This window comes from Eriocheir sinensis, chromosome 13 (genome assembly GCF_024679095.1).
Source record: "Eriocheir sinensis breed Jianghai 21 chromosome 13, ASM2467909v1, whole genome shotgun sequence".
Lineage (NCBI taxonomy): Eukaryota > Metazoa > Arthropoda > Malacostraca > Decapoda > Varunidae > Eriocheir > Eriocheir sinensis.
This window is the reverse complement of record NC_066521.1, coordinates 17464263-17481871: the sequence shown is the minus strand read 5'-3', so window position 1 is coordinate 17481871 and position 17609 is coordinate 17464263. Positions and strand designations below refer to the sequence as shown.

Here is a 17609-nt window from a genome sequence, read left to right as displayed (position 1 = left end):
GTAGTAGCAATAGTAGTAGTAGTAGTAGTAGTAGTAGCAATAGTAGTAGTAGTAGTAGTAGTAGTAGTAGTAGTAGTAGTAGTGATAAATAACGAGAAAACAAGATAAATGAAGATAAAGGAAGTGTAAATTTGCCTAAGAAATACACAATTCACTTACCTAACGACATACATAAAAACAGTGAACGTATTGATGAATATAATGAGAAAGAGGGTGAGGAGGAGGAGGAGGAAGGAGAAGAGGAGGAGGAGGGTATCGCTGCAAAGTCACGCTGGAAAAAGTCCTCCAAAAATGTTACATAGAAGAAAAAAGGAGACGAGGAGTTAATGGACGGGAAAAGAAGAAGACGGGAACAAAAGAAGGAACAGAAAGAACTAATGAAAAATGCGAAAGATAAGGAGAGGGTGAGACGACGTGAGAAGAAGAGGAAGACGAAAAAAGAAGGAGAAGAAGGAAAGAAGAAGGAGAAGAGGAAAGAACCATCAAGAAAGGAATAAAACGATAACAGACAAATAGAGATATAAAGATAGAGAGAGAGAGAGAGAGAGAGAGAGAGAGAGAGAGAGAGAGAGAGAGAGAGAGAGAGAGAGAGAGAGAGAGAGAGAGAGAGAGAGAGAAATCAGTAACAAAAAAAAAGGAAGAACGGAGAAAAAGTACGAAACAAAGAAAGGTAGGAAGAGGAAGAGGAAGAGGAGGAGGAGGAGGAGGTGGAGGAAGAGCGAGAAAGTCAGTTTGCGAAAGAAGGAAAAGAGAACGCGATACAACATTCAACAGATCCGATTGGGAGAGAGGGATTACAGAAGAGGAGGAGGAGGAAGAGGAGGAAGAGGAGGAGGTGGAGAAGGTGGAGGAGGCTGGCTGAGTGGAGGAGTGGAAAGCTATGTCCCTGTGTGCGTGTTGTCCCTTTAACAGCTTCGAGAAATTGTATGAAATGAAACAATAAACGCACATACACACACGCACACGCACACACACACACACACACACACACACACACACACACACACAAGAAAATACAACCAGTCTCAATATTTCTCTTCTTAATTTCAGGTCCAAAATAAACTCCAGGGAAGAGAAAAAGAAAAATTAAAGAGAAGAAGACAGACGGACACCCAGGAACAAAAAAGAAGAGAGAGAGAAGAGGAAGAGAAAGGGAGGAGGAGGAGGAGGAGGGAAAGATGAACGATGAGACAGAGAGAGAAAGAGATGTAAGGAGAGGAAAATGGAGGAAGAGATGGAGGAAAAAGATTTGGAGTTTTCGACGAAGAGGAAAAAAGGAGACTGCGGAAGAGGAGGAGGAAAGGAGGGAGGGAGGGAAGGAGGAAGGGACAAAGGGACGGAGGTAAAGAGGAAAGAAGGAAGGCAGGAAAAAATGAAAGACTATGAAAGGGTTAAACGAAGGGAGGAAGAGGAGTAAGAAGGAAAGAGGAAGGAAGGAACAGAAATAAATAGAGGAAGAAGAGGAGGGAAAGGAAAGAAGGGAGAAGGGAAAGGAGATACGAGAGGGAAGGAAGAAACGACTGAGAGGGAGGAAGGGCAACTAGGAAAGGATGCAATGGAGGGAAGGGAGGAGGGAGGGAAGGAGATAAAAAGGGAGAGAATGAATGGAAGGAATGAGGGAAGGAGGGAGGGGGAGGAAATAAATAGTGAGAGTAGGGAATGAAAGGAAGGAAAGAAGGAAGGAGAGAAAGAGATAACGAGGGAGAGAAGAGAAGGGAAGCAGAGGGAGAGAAGAGAAGGGAAGCAGAGGGAGAGAAGGGAAGCAGAGGGAGAGAAGAGAAGGGAAGCAGGGAGAGGAGGAGATAAAGAGGGAAGGGAGGAAAAGGAGGAGAGATATTTGGAGGTCATTCTTTAGGAAATGCCGAAAATTTGTCCACGAAGATAGTGAAGGTCTGATTAGGGCGAGGCATTCTGGGTATTCCTCCTCCTCCTCCTCCTCCTCCTCTTCCTACTCTTTCTCATCCTCCTCTGTCTTCTAAATCGTCTTGCATTTCTCTTTTCTTATTTACGTAAAACTTTTCGTGTATGTCGTTTCAATTTCTTTTCTTTTATTTGTCTTCCTAACGTTGTATTTCTTTTCTTCTTCTTCTTCTTTTTCTTCCTTTTCTTCTTCTTTTTCTTCTTCTTCTTCTTCTTCTTCTTCTTCTTCTTCTTCTTCTTCTTCTTCTTCTTCCTTTTCTTTTTCCTCTTTTTCACACTTCCTCATCCTCTTTATTTTTTTTTTCAGACACTTCCTCGATCTCTCAGTCCTCCTCCTCCTTCTTCTCCTCCTTCTTCTTCTCCTCCTCCTTCTCCTCCTTCTACTTTACCTCATCCTCTTTCTCCTCTTCCTCCTCTCCTTTTCCCGTCTTCTTCCTCCTTGGGTATGTCACCTTAGGTCTCTGTCGATCCCTCCTCCTCCTCCTCCTCCTCCTCCTCCTCCTCCTCCTCCTCCTCCAATGGGTCGGGCCAAGCGTGGTATGCAGGTCGATCTGCCAAGAGAACTGAGCCGACTCTCTGAGGAGGAAAATGCGGCCGGATGAAGGCAAAGGAGGAAGGAAGGAGAGAAGGAAGGAGGGAAGGAAGGAAGGAGGGGAGGAATGAATGAAGGAAGGAAGGAAGGAGGGAGGGAAGGGAGGAAGAAGGATGGAAAGAAGGGGAGAAGAAGGAAGGAAGGAGGGAAGTAGGAAGGTATAGAAGAGAGGAAGGAGAGTGGGTGAAGGAAAGGAGGAAGGAAGGGTGGAGGCAAAGAAAGGGAAGGAAGGAAGGAAGGAAGAAAAAAAGGAGGGAAGAAAGGAAGGAAGGAAGGAATAATCGGTGATGTAGGGAAAGAGGAAAGGGAGGACGAAAAGATGGAAGGAGGGAAGGAAGAAAATGGGAAGACAAGGAAAGAGGAAAGGAAAGATGGAAAGGAAAAATAAAAGAAAGGAAGGAGCAAATGGAAGAAGGACTGAAAAAGGAAAGGAGTAAAGAAACGAAGGAAGAAGGGAGGGAGGGAAGAAAAAGGGGAAAGACGGAAGGGCGGAGAGGAAGTAAAGTAAGGCAGGGGAGGAAGGGAGGAAGGGAGGGAAGGGAGGGAGGGAGGGAAGGAGGAAAGCTGCATGTCTGGTTGAGAGAACTGAACGAAAATTGAAATGCAGAAAGACAGAGAAAGAAAAAAATAATGTGAAAGACAGAACCACTCGAGAGACGCCCCCCACACACACATACACACGAACGCACACACACACAAAAAAAAATCTTCAAGAATATATAAAAATCTCTCACTCGCCCCAGCCATCAATTTCCTGTGTTATCACTTTCCCATCCGACGCTGGAGACCAATTATGCACTCCTGTCCAATTCCCTTAATTATCAAGATTATTACATCCCACTCTTGCGCTTCCTCTTCACCACCATGCTCATCACCATCACCACCATCATCACCATCATCGCCTGAATATTATTAGCCTTCACCTTTCTCTCCCTCGATGGTTTTCATGACAGCAAATAAAGTTCATCTCATTAGAGTCAGTATCCCTCTCCTTTGTTTGAAGTTAATACTCTCTCTCTCTCTCTCTCTGTATGTTTGTTTATTTTCGTCTATATGTCTGTCTAAATGCATGCCTGATTCAATACCTGTCTGTCTGCCTGTCTATCTGTACGTCTGTCTGCTTATACTGTCTGTCTCTGTCTGTGTCACTTTTCTACTTCTCTTTTTCTCATAACGACCGTCTGTCTCCGTGCCTGTCTGCGTTTCCTGTCTGTCTGTCTGTCTTTGTTTCTCTTTCTCTTTCTTTTTAACATCATTCTACGCGGTTATTTCTATCTCTCCTTGACCCTTCCTGTCTGTCGGTAATGGTCTGACTGCCTGCCTGCCTGTCTTTCTGTCTGTCTCTGTCTTATCTGTCTCTCTCTTTTTCTGGCATCTTAACATCATTCCACACGGTTAATTCTTTGTCTATCTGACCCTTCCTGTCCTTCCTTCCTTCCTGTCTGTCTGTCTGTGTCTCAACTGTCTCATTTTCTGATATCTTAACATCATTCCCCGCGGTTATTTCTTTCTCTCTCTGACCTTTCCTATCCTTCCTTGTGGTCATGAAAATATCTATCGATCTATTTATCTATCTATCTGTCTGCCTCCTGTCTGTCTGTCTGTCTTATCTGTCTCTCTTTTCCTGACATCTTAACATCATTCACGAGGTTATTTCTCTCTCTCCCTGTCCCTTCCTGTCCGTCGGTATGTCGCGGCATGGACGGGAATTAGTCCACCCAGGGAGGAGGAAAAATAGATTCCTCAGCCGAACAAACCTCCCTCGGCTTCTCTTTCTCATTTTCTTTCTCTTTCTCTTACTCGTAATCCTCTCCTTCCATCTGCCTCTCTTTCTCCCGTCCTTCCCCTTCCTCTCCTCCATCTTCCTTTTCCTCGTTCTATTAACCCTCCTCTTCCTCTTCCTCTTCCTCCTATTTTTCTATCTTTTTCTATGTTCTTATCCTCATGGCGCTCCTTTCCCTTCTCTTTTTTACACTCTGATGGTCGTCTTTCTCCTCCTTCTGGTCCACTTTCTTTTTTTCTTTATTTTTCTTCCCTTTCTCCGCCATTCTAGTCCTGCCCCCTCCTTCTCCTGCACCTCCATCCCTCCTCCTCCTCCTCCTTCTTTTCTCTCTCGTCCTCGTTCGCTCTACACTCAGCACAGTAAAGATTTTTCAGGAAGACCTAACCGTCAGCTCAAGTCTTCCTTCAGGAGCGCGGCTGTTTTCCTGAGCCTCCCCTGGTTTCTACGTCAGGGAAATGTCCGGCGGGTGGGCAGACTTACGGGCTGTGTGTGTCTTCGTTACGTCCCTCGCCGAAAAGGAAATACAGGGGACGCTAAAAACTGGGTGGCTGAGTTGGTTCCTGTGAGATAAAAAGAGTTATTAGTGACGGTTTTCCGCGTTCTGTGTTGGTCTTCTTATGTGTTTGTGTGTGTTTCTTCTGTATGTCCCTCCCAGGAAAAGGAAATACGGAGGATCTTTGGAATTGTGTTGGTTCGCATGAGATAAAACGAGTTATTAGCTTTGTTGTTCATTTTTCTGTGTTGGTCTTCATGTGTGTTTCTGTGTGTTTCGTCTGTATGTCCCTTGCAGGAGAAGGAAATACGGAGGATGTTTGGAATTGTGTTGGTTCGTACGAGACAAAACGAGTTATTAGCGTTGTTGTTCATCGTTCTTTGTTGGTCTGCTTGTGTGTGCGTGTGTTTCTCTGTGTTTGTTCATTACGTTCTTGGACGAAAAGGATATGCAATGGGCGTTTAAATTTTGTGTTGGTTAGTATGAGATAAAAAATATTATAGTTGTTTGTTTTGCGTTTTTGTGAATATTTGTTTTTGTGTTTGTTTATTACGTTCTCAACCGGAAAGGAAATAATACATTCACAGGACTCATAAAATTGTGTTGGTTCGTATTATGTCGAAAAAAATATTATAGACGTTTGATTTGCGTTGGCCTGCTTGTGTTTGTGTTTGTTTTTGTTCATTACGCTCTTAATCGTAAAGGAAAAATTACATACACAGGACTCCTAAAATTGTGTTAGTTCGTATTATATAGAGGGAAATATTATAGATGTTTGTTTTGTGTTGGTCCGCTTCTGTTTGTTTATTTTTGTTCATTATGTTCTTAATCGTAAAGGAAAAATTACATACACAGGACACAGGTTCGTGGGAGATAAAAAGAAATATTATAGTTGTTTGTTTTGCGTTGGTCTGCTTGTGTTTGCATTTCATTGTTTCTTCATTACGTCCTGAACCGTAAAGAAAATAATGCATCACAGGACTCATAAAATTGTGTTGATTTGTATTATACAGAAAAAAATATTATAGCTGTTTGTTTTGCGTTGGTCTGCTTGTGTTTGTATTTCATTGTTTCTTCATTACCTCCTGAACCGTAAAGAAAATAATGCATCACAGGATTCATAAAATTGTGTTGGTTCGCATCATAAAAAAAAATGTTATAATACTCTTTTGTTTCGCGTTGTACGGCTTGCGTTTGTTTCCTCATCATGGCCGAATCGGAAATACACAAAACCTTAAATCTGTGTTGGCTCGCATCGGATAAAAATCGCATAAAAACAAACGTTATCACACTTGTTGTTATGTGTTTTGTGTAGCTCCATGCCTGTGTTTCTGCGTCTCTCCAGGAAGCAAAACAAAGCGAACACAACGCCGCATTAAAGTATTCCGTGTCAATTTGCAGAAGTTTCCGTGAGTCAGGCGCGCAGTTTCAGGGGCACAACGATTTACAGACCGACGAAAGAGAGCTCGATATCCGTTTCCTCAAGGCCGGGCTAGACTTAAGGGGGTGCTCTCCGTCTCTTCGTTACGGGCCGCGGCGAAAAAGGAAACCCGAGAGACGAACAGAACTGCGATTGGGAAAGTTGATGCTGTGTTGTGTTGTGTTGTGTGTGTGTGTGTGTGTGTGTGTGTGTGCGTGTGTGTGTGTGTGCGTGTGTGTGTGTGTGTGTGTGTGTGTGTGTGTGTGTACGTATACATATATCTCACGGACGAAACAATGCACACACACACACACACACACACACACACACACACACACACACACACACACATACACACACACACGGAAAAAAATAAATGCTCTGTTTGTGAATGCCATAAAACTATATGGCTTTGTATCAGATGGAGAATTATAATTGTTGTTGGTGGTGTTTTTGTTGTTGTTGTTGTTGTTGTTGTTGTTGGTGGTGGCGGTGGTGGTGTTTATTTCGTGGCTGTTATGTATATGCTTCGATACCTCACGAGCGAGACAAAGGAGCATTAAAGCGGCGTGTGTCAGTTTGCTAGTTTCCTGTTGCTGTTTACGTTTTTTTCACACCGTACACAGGTAAAAAAATATCCACTTTCAACATCCTAAAAAAAATATGTAATGTTTTGTCTCCCTGTGGTTGTGCAGTTTACAGTTTACAGAGACAAAGTACACGAGTATTTCAAACTCTTCTGTCAATTACCTCACGGACAGACGGATCAAGGCTTTCCGTCATTTTTATATAACTCTTAGGATTTTGTATTTCGCATTTCACTTTCGCAACAAAATTTCCACAAGCAAACAATAAAACATACAATTCGATACACACACACACACACACACACACACACACACACACACACACACACACACACACACACACACACACACACACACACACACACACACACACACACACACACACAAAAGACCTCCTCTGTCGTGTGTAAAGTGCGCTTCTAATTTTTTGTTCTGCCATGCCTTTCACTTCCGCAGCAACGTAAACACACGAACAAACATGAAAAAGAAATTCACATAAAAAACGGAAAACGGAGGAAGCACAAACGCAGCCACGCAAGCACACACACACACACACACACACACACACACACACACACACACACACACACACACACACACACACACACACACACACACAGGCTCCGCGGAATGCACGATAATTGGGTTGGATGTACGATGACAAACGATGCACGGGCGATGGAAAGAGTTGCAGGCACGCTAGAAAAATAGTTTAGGGAGGGAGCGAGAATTTCATTACACGCTTTTGAGTAACCTGCCTACGTGTAATAATCAACACGGGGGCAAAGACAACGTGAAAAATGGAAAATAAACAATGGAAAAATGAAAACAAACAGACCCGACCCAGCTTTTGTCATTTGGGAATATAGGCTATATAACTTGATGACCTGTTCTTGTTATCATACCTTTCCTAAAACACACCCAGTTATGACTTTTGCGTTTTCTTTTTGTATTTTATGTTCCTTGGAGATAAATATAATATGATGACCTATTTTTTGTTCTGATGATTATCTTTTAAAACACACTCCCATGACCTTTGTGTCCTTTTTTTGTACTTGGGAATAAATATAATATTCCTGTTCTTACTATCTCCTACACACACTCACTTATTGCGACTTATATGTATATATATTTTTTTTTAATATTTTTACAACCCTTATTTATAAACGAACATACACCCTTCCTTCTTTCAGTAACTATATATTCCATTATCAAGTCAAGGATGCATCTCTTATGACAACCTAACATTAGACTCGCTTATTATGACATTTTTTTTTTTTTTTATTTATACAGACTTGGCATACAACGAGCATACGCCCCTTCTGCTAACTTTCCTCTTTTTTTTATTAGATATATATTCCATCAGTAAGGGAAGGACGCGTCTCTAATTCCTAACGCTAAACGAATCACCTGCAAAGTTACGAGAACGAGGACACAGAAGGCGATGTTCCCTTGAAATTATCAAGAGCACAAACTTTCATCTCTCCTCCGCCAAATCTAATGAAGAAAAGAGAAGCAAGGATACAACACAACGGGATGCAGGGAGAGAATTTGAGCTTTGGATAACCCAGTGGTAGAATAAAGGAATTGAACATGACGGGAGATTAGGAAGCAGAAGAGGAAAACTGGATCACTGCAAGAGCAAGAAACAGACGCGAGAGAATCAGACCCTCACAGAACTTGGTGTAAACAAAAAAAGGAATTGGATAAAGCAGAACAGTTAGCAGAAAAGAAAAACTGGAACATTATAAGACCAAATAAAGACTTGACCTATTACCGGGAACTGAGCTTGAAGGGAATAGGAAAAGAAATAAGAGCAATCTAGTAGTAAAGAGTTAAAAAAGAAGAAGGTGAAAAATAAAGGAATTGGATAAAACAGAATAGCGAGCAGAAAAGAAATAAAACTGAAATATTATAAGACCCAATCAAGACGTGAACTATTACCGGGAACTGAACTTGAAGGTAACAGGAAAAGAAATAAAAGCAATCTAGTAGGAAAAAGTTAAAAAAGAAGAACGATAATAGTGCACCATAATAAATACGAGTAAATACAGGAGGCGAAAACGAAATTAAAAAGGGGAAAATATAAGAGAAGGAGGAGGCGGAGGAGGAGGAGGAAAGAACGAAACATAAATAAGAACAAAACGAGAAAAGAAGTAAAAGAAACAGTAAATAATGAAACAAAACAACACACAATACAAAACAAAGAGGCATAACACATTAACACGAAACACACACACAAAAAAAGTAGAACACACACACACACACACACACACACACACACACACACACACACACACACACACACACACACACACACACACACACACACACACACTGGCTGCGAAGAGGTTGTTATAAGCACACTATCCAGCTACACATTAAAATCTCGTTAGGACACACAGCAGAGTCATCTCACGCATCCTTTACCTTCTTACACTTCAGCATCCTCCTCCTCCTCCTCATCCTTTCCTAGTCCCTCTCTCTTTCCCTTCGGCCTCAGCAACACTAACCTAACCTAACCTAACCTAACCTAACCTAAAACATCAACTTCTTCATCCTCATCCTTTCCTATTCCCTCTCTCCCCCTCTTCGGCGTCAGTAACACTACACTGTCAGTCGAGCGCGCTAACCTTGAACTGCAGCTTCTTCCTCCTCTTCCATTCCATGTCTCCCTCTCTTTCTCTCTCTCTTCGGTTCCGGCAACATTACACTCCATCAATCGATCACGCTAAAATAAAACTAATAAAACTATCTTCCTCGTCTCGTCCCTTAATTCAGACTAATCCCGCATCGTCAAAAAAGAGAGGAAGCTGAATCTCATGTTAATCCTCCCCGTATTTATATTACACGAGAGTCGAGTGAGTCAGTGTGCGAGAGAGGAAGGAAGCGCAAATAAATAAATGAGCTCCCACAAAAATGATAATCCGCGCGCCGTACGTAATATAAATAAGTAAATACCGTGTTTGCAGTGCAGTGACCTGGATGCGCCGCGAGGGAAATGGTACGTTAAATTCTTCTTCTTGCTGTGTCTGTTTTGTTTGCTTTCTGAACCGTGAGAGGATTGAGAGGAGGGAGGGAGGGAGGGAGGGAGGGCGAGTCCAGAGAGGCTGAGAAGTGGAGCGGCAGCATCAGCATTAGCAGGAAGAATACACACACGGAGCCAAAAGTGTATGAATTAAAAAAGAAAATTTGAAACGAAGAATGGATAAATACCGAGAAAAGGAGAAGGAGGAAAACAGACAAAGATTAAGGGACGAAATAATGGAGACAGAGAAGTATATAAATGAAAGGAAGATTGAAACGAAGAACGAAGAAAGATTGAGAGAAGAAGAAGGATGAGAAGAGAGGGAAAGGGAGTTTAAGAGAAAAAAAAAGGAGACAGCCGATGAAAGAGTGTGAATAGGAGAAGAAAGAGAAGAGAGAAAGAGATTAAGAAAAAAATACTAATGGAGATGAAGGGAGACGAAGAAAGATACAGATTGAGAAGAGAAGAACAAAAGAAGGAGATAAAGTACGATAAAAAACAAAGGAGATGGAGACGAAGATAAGAAGAAAGAAGATTGAAAAACGAGGAATATACGAAAAAGAAAACACTGCACAAAATTATGAGAAAAACGAAGGTAAACTATATCTACCCGTTTTCTTGTACGAATATTCAGAAAGGAAATAGGGAAATACTTTGCCATGCTGCGTTCAGGTGAATTAAAATTGAAGCGAAGAAGGAAGAAAAACTGAAAAGAGAAGAGGACGGAAGAAGAGAAATACACGAAAAGAAAAATATTGCATGAAAGTGAGAGAAGAAAAGATTTATTATATTTACCTGTCTCGTTGTTTACTCTTGTTTGCTCTGAAAGGAAAGAGGAGAATACCGTAAGATGCTGTGCTTAGTCGAGTTAAAAAAAAAGTATTGTCAGATTGCTTCAAGAAAATGTCGAGTTAAAAAAAGTATTGTCAAAATGCTTCAAGAAAATGTCGAGTTAAAAAAAGTATTGTCAAAATGCTTCAAGAAAATGTCGAGTTAAAAAAAGTATTGTCAGAATGCTTCAAGAAAATGTCGAGTTAAAAAAAGTATTGTCAGTATGCTTCAAGAAAATGTCGAGTTAAAAAAAGTATTGTCAGTATGCTTCAAGAAAATGTCGAGTTAAAAAAAGTATTGTCAGAATGCTTCAAGAAAATGTCGAGTTAAAAAAAGTATTGTCAGTATGCTTCAAGAAAATGTCGAGTTAAAAAAAGTATTGTCAAAATGCTTCAAGAAAATGTCGAGTTAAAAAAAGTATTGTCAAAATGCTTCAAGAAAATAAATAAATGATGAAGATAAGAGGATAAGAATATAAGGATAAAATTGGAAGAAAGAAAACACATAAGATAAGAAGAAAAAAAGACAAAGAAAACGCAAGATAAATAAAACAGAACAACAAAATGAGAAGACAGGAGTAAAACAAGATAAAAAGGATAACAATAGAAGAAAACATATTAAAAAATGAAAGAAGAAAAAGACAAGAAGATAAGAAAACAAGATAAAAAGAAAACAATCAAAATAAGAAGACAGGAATCAGATGAGAGAATAAGAGAGTAAGAAAATAAAACAAATAACAAGATTGAAGCAAAAGACAAGAAGAAAATAAGAAAACACATAAAACAAACAAACAAAAAACAGACACAACATAAATAAAATACAGTAAAAAAGTAAGATAAGAAAATAAGAAATAAAATGAGAAGAAAAAAACAAGAAAAAATATGGAAACAACATCAGCAATCCATAAAAATACAAACTTCAAAATCACAAACGCTTTCCTTAATATTTCCGGAGGGCTTCTTCCAATTTTAGTAATGGGGAAGAAGAGAGAGAGGAGGAGGAAGAGGAAGAGGAGGAGGAAGAGGAGGAGGAGGAGGAGGAAAAAAAAAGGCACTTCGATTCAGGCAACACTCAAAAAGCCGCTTCAGGAGGCAATCGAGGAAAAGCAGGACAAGGAGGAAGAATGGAGGAAACGGAGGGAAAAAATCAAGGAGGAAAACTACATATTGAGAAGTGGAGGAGGAAAGTTTGAAATGCCGAAGAATGAGAGAAAGAGGGAAGAGAGCGAGAGCGAGAGCGAGAGAGAGAGAGAGAGAGAGAGAGAGAGAGAGAGAGAGAGAGAGAGAGATAACGAAGGTAATGAAGGGTGAAAGAAAGGCAAGATCCTAACCAAATACACGCTGAAGAAGGAGGAGGAGGAGGAGGAGAAGGAGGAGGAGAAAGAGGGAAGAGAAGGAGAAGCGAAAAACGGAAGAGGTAACAAAAGGAGAGGCACAAGAGAATGGAGAAATAAAGATAATAAAAGACGAATATAGAGAAAGGAGAGGAAAATATGATGGAAATAGGAATAGACAAAAAAGAGGAAAGCGAAATGGAGAAAAAGACGAAGAGGAGGAGGAGGAAGAAATGGAGCAAGAAGAAGAGGAGTGGGAGGGAAAAAGGGAGGAAAATGGAGGAGAAGGAGGAGGAGGAGGAGGAGGAGTATGTGGAGCAGAAGAAGGAAGGTAAGGGACAGCAAAGAGATGGAGGAGGAGGAAGACGACGACGAGGAGGCGAGAGAGAAGGACGACGACGAGGAGGAGGAAGAAGACGACGACGACGAGGAGGAGGAGGAGGACGAGGAGGAGGAGTGGAGAGGCGGAGGTAATGGAGGAGTCTGAGGCCCGCCAAACACACAGACTTCCATTAGCGGATCAGGAGAGAAAGGCGGATCATTGCGGGCACAGCGGCCAGACCATTAGTCCCATACACGGCCGTTCCCTCTCATGGCCACCGATACTCCTGCCCTTGCGTCCCATGTCCCTTAGTTCCCCATGACCTTAATATCCCTTCCTCCTCTTCCTCCCTGTCTCACTCCTGCTCTTCCTTTCTGCCTCCCTCCTACTCTTTTCTTCCTTTTCTTTCTCTTCTTAATTTCTTTTCTTCTTCTTCAAGCTTCACGACTGCCCTTCCTCTCTGCCTCCCTCCTACTCTTTTCTTCCTTTTCTTTCTCTTCTTAATTTCTTTTTTTCTTCTTCAAGCTTCACGACTGCCCTTCCTCTCTACCTCCCTCCTACTCTTTTCTTCCTTTTCTTTCTCTTCTTAATTTATTTTTTTCTTTTTCTTCTTGCTTCACTTCTGCCCTTCCTTTCCTTTCCCTTCCTCCACCTTCCGTCCCTTATTTCCTTCTTCCCCATCTTTCCCTTCCTCTCATGACAAATGCGTAACTCCCTTTTCACTTTCCTTCCTTCCCTATCCCTTTCTCCACCTTCCTTCCCTCTCCCTTCCTTCTCTTCTTACCTAGCTACCATTACCCTTACCCTCCCATCTCTCCCATTACTTCCATTGTGTTTCCATTCCAATGTCAAACCTTCCCTTCCCTTCCCTTCCCTTCACCTCCCTCCCTTCCTTCTCTCCTTACCTAGCCACCATTAACATTACCCCTCCTATCTCCCCCTTTACTTCCATTGTGTTTCCATTCCATTGTAAAACTTTTCCTTCCCTTCCCTTCCCTTCCCTTCCCTTCCTCCTCTTCTCTCCTTACCTAGCCACCATTACCCTTGCCCTCCCATCTCTCCCATTACTTCCATTAACTACCTATCCGGGTCTCCCATGATTCGCAACACAGCCCATGAATATAAGCCCTGTGGAGCACATTAAGCACACGAAATTTCCTTTGATAAGTCGCTCCAGATCCGTTTTATGTATGCAAAGAGTATATGCATATGTGTGTTTGTGTGTGTGTGGGGGGTGGAAGGGGGAGGAAGGGAGGTTGGGGGGATGGGGGGGTATGTGTGTGTGTGTGTGTGTGTGTGTGTGTGTGTGTGTGTGTGTGTGTGTTTGTTTCCAGTAGTATCACCAAACATTTTCCCCCTCTCGTGTTCAATGTTTCTTTTAATTTATGACATTTCTCTCTCTCTCTCTCTCTCTCTCTCTCTCTCTCTCTCTCTCTCTCTCTCTCTCTCTCTCTCTCTCTCTCTCTCTCTCTCTCTCTCTAGTATTTTTTAATCATTTAGTCGAATTTCACGTCCTTATGAAAATGCAATTAATTTTAAACTGGAAAAAAGTTAGAGAAATGTGAGAGAATTTATGGATTTGAGAAAAAAAAAATATCCGGACGATTTTCTTCCTGCTGGCAAAATCCTTCTTTCTTCCTCTCACTTTCCTCTCTCCTACTTCATCACATTTTTTCCTCCACTTGTCTCTTTTCTTTCCTCCTCCACCTCTCTTTCTCTCCCCCCCTCTCGCTCTCTCTTTCTTTCTTCAGCTCAAGACTTTTCCTCTCTATTTTCTTCCTCCCACTCCTCTTCTTCTGGTTCTGGTTCTTCTTCTTCTTCCTCTTCCTCCTCCTCCTCCTCACTATCTCAGATTCTTAAGTTTTGTTCCATTTTTTACTTCTTTCACTTTTTATTTTTTTATTTTTTTTTGTTTTCTTCACATTTTTTTTATATTCTCATTTCTTTTTCCTTCCAAGTACTGCATTGTCTCCTCCTCTTCCTCTTCCTCCTCCTCCTCATCTTCCTCCTCCCCCTCCTAGACATCTTCTTGCGTGTTCTCATTACTGTGCTCTCTCTCTCTCTCTCTCTCGAAATCTTCCTCCTCCTTTTATACCCTAGACACTACTTCAGGTAATTCTTGCATGTATTTTTTTTCTTTTTTTCTCGCCTTTTGTTGATAATCTTCCGAAAAAACTCTTGCCTGCGAGTTTTTGGCGATGATTTTCTCTCGTTTCTGCGCATTCTCATATTCTTTTTTTTATGGCTTCCTCGTCCCCGTTTTGATTTGTATTTATTTCTTTTATTTCCTTCTCCGTTTTCTTTTATTCTCTTTTCATTTGCGGCTGTCATTTCTCTCTGTTTTCTCCTCCTTTTTTTCTTTTTCTCGTTATTTTTCTTTCTGTCGCATTTTCTTTCTTTCTCTCTCTTACACATTGTTTTCTTTCTTTCTTTCTCTCTCTCTCTCTCTCTCTCTCTCTCTCTCTCTCTCTCTCTCTCTCTCTCTCTCTCGCTCTCGCTCTCGCTCTCGCTCTCGCTCTCGCTCGTGGTCTTGTCTGCTTCACTGGTTGAGTTTCTTCTTCCTCTTCTCAAAGTTTCTCAAATTTGAAAATGCATTTATCTTCTTTTTTTTCCGTCAATCTTCCCGTCTCTTGCTCTTTCCCTTGCGTGGTAGATTGCGTTCCTCTTTTATAGCGGTTTCTCGTTTTCCTTTTCGCTTGTGTCTGTGTCTCTGTCTCTTAGTGTGTCTGTCTGTCTGTGTTTGTTTCTGTCTGCATATGTCTGTCTGTCTTTGTGTGTGTGTGTGTGTGTGTGTGTGTGTGTGTGTGTGTGTGTGTGTGTGTGTGTGTGTGTGTATTTCTTTCTGTCTGTCTATCTGTTTCTGTGTTTGTCTGTGTCTTTCTGAGTGTGTTTGTATGTCTGTCTGTCTGTCTGTCTCTCTATCTTACTGTCTGTCTTTCTGTCCGTCTTTCTGTCAGTCTTCCTGTCTGTGTGTCTGTTTGGCTGGCAGGTCCTTAGCATATACCTTTTGTCTAACTTCATAAGCACACACACACACACACACACACACACATACACGCAAGACATAACACGAACTATAATTGCCCGCGTGACGTCAAATAATTAATGCATACAGGTAACTCGACACAGGTGAGATGAAGCCCCGAAGCGTCAAGAATAATGAGGTCAGCGAAGCCTTGTCTTTGATCCCGCCGAGGCGAAACACGAGACCGATACGAGAGTGAAGCAGACGGCCGAGGAAGCACAGAAAAAGAAAATATGAAGAAGCAATGAGTAGCGGGCTTTTTTTCACATTTGCTACCTTTTTTTATGCCCTTGAACTGACTCCTCTGCTGTAAAAAAAAAAAAAAAAAAATACTACCATGAACACTAACCAAACCTAACAACCTAACTCAACCTAAGTAAGCATTCTAATATTTTTTCTTCAGCTGATTTCTTTTTTCCTTTTATCTTTCTTTCTCTTTTTCTTTTTCTTTTATTCTTTGTTCTCTCTCTCTCTCTCTCTCTCTCTCTCTCTCTCTCTCTCTCTCTCTCTCTCTCTCTCTCTCTCTCTCTCTCTCTCTCTCTCTAAATCTAAGTTGACTACATGATACTTCTTACGTAACCTAACCATCTAACCCAACTTGACCTAGCCACTCCTAATCTAATCTAATCCTAATGTAGTCTAATCTAATTCAGCTTCACTAAACCAAACCTAACATGACCACACTTTACCTAACATTACGAGTCTAGGCCACACCAAACCAGCCCTATTCCTACCCAGCCTAAACAATCTTACCTACTTCATCCTACACAAAAGCCCAGGAAAGCGCGTACTCCAGCCCAATCCTGCTCTACCTCTCCAACAAACCAACGCAACTAAACGCTTCCAGATAGCCCAACAAACCGCTCAAAACCAATATATCTCCATTTGGCCGAAACCAGAATAACACAATCCGGCCAGAGCCAAATTCCCAGCACAAGCAAAACAGTCCCGCAAACAGTTTATAGACAAGCCAACATGAACCAGACTAAACTAGACCAATGAAGACGACCTATCCAAGTGCTCTCAGAATTCAACCAACACGCAACTGCAAATGAGAAGAGGAAAGATAAAGGAATAGAACCGTGGACCGAGTTACTGGAAGAGAAGAAAACTTAAAAACAAACAACCAGACTAAACTAGACCAATGCAGACGACCTAACCGACACTGCTCTCAGAATTCAACCGACACGCAAATGCAAATGAGGAAAGGAGGAGAACGGAGGGAAGAGAACCGTGGACCGAGTGACTACAATCGAGGGAGAACAAAAACACAAACAAATGAGCGATAATGAACAGCAAAAAGGGACTTTGATCGATATGCAAAGACCGAACAGGAAACACGCAATTGCACAACGAGAGAAGGAGGGACACAGGAGGGAACAGAACCGTGGACCGAGTGACCTGGAACACAAGAAAACAAAAAAAAAACAGAAAGCAAATGAGCGTTAATGAACCACAACAAGGGACGTTAATCAATAAGCAAAGACCGAACACATTAATTTGACATGAAAAACGAGGTCGGGGAGGGAGGTCAGCGCTTGTGTGGGAGGGGAGACTCACACAAAACCACCGACCCATTGATTAAAGCCTCATAACCGATACGGAATAATGGTGAGGATAACTTATGAGTGTTTGTGTTTGTGAGAGAATGAATGTATGTGTGTGTGCATGAGAGTTTGCTTGTGTGTAGGTGAGAGTGTATGTCTCTTCTGCATGTCTGAAATGGTTACAGTGTTGGTGAAAGTGTGTTAGTGTGTCTGTGAGTGTGTGAGTGCTGTATGTTTGTGTGTGTGAGTCTTCTTGGTGTTGTTGAAGAAATTATTACGGAGTTAGAAATCAATCAATCAGTGGGGAGTTCTCGGCTCAGATTAACGTCGGATAACTTTGTGATAATAAAGGTGAAGGTAATTTGGACCCGTGTGTTCGTGTATTTGCGCGCGCCCTGTTGTTATCGGAGAAATGGTAACTGTGTGCCTTGAATCAATAAGTGAAAAGGCTGAGTTGATGAATGAGTGTTAGTGAGAGACGTTTAATTGATGACCGATTATGAATGATTGTGAGAATGAATCGTGTGTGTGTGTGTGTGTGTGTGTGTGTGTGTGTGTGGTGGGTTATGTTGTTGTTGAGGAAATTCTAATATGTACCTTTCAATATATTAGTGGCTAGGCGATTTGATTAATGAGTGAGTGAGTGAGTGAGTGAGTGAGTAAGAAAGTGAGTGAATGACTGAACAAATGAATGAATAAGTGGGTATGTAAGTGAGTGAGAGAGAATG

General features: G+C 41.6%; 1 protein-coding gene across 9 annotated transcripts in view; it reads right to left on the bottom strand.

Moving 5' to 3' along the window:
- Window positions 1–17609, bottom strand: part of LOC126998111 (neurotrimin-like) — a 119061-nt gene that overhangs the window by 59906 nt on the left and 41546 nt on the right. For 8 of the 9 annotated variants that reach the window (XM_050859510.1, XM_050859512.1, XM_050859513.1 and 5 more), the window contains exon 3: window positions 10619–10645. The exons of the other annotated variant lie outside the window; for it this stretch is intronic. The gene's annotated coding sequence lies outside the window, so the exon portion shown is untranslated. The remainder of the gene's footprint in view (window positions 1–10618; window positions 10646–17609) is intronic. 9 annotated transcript variants of the gene reach the window in all.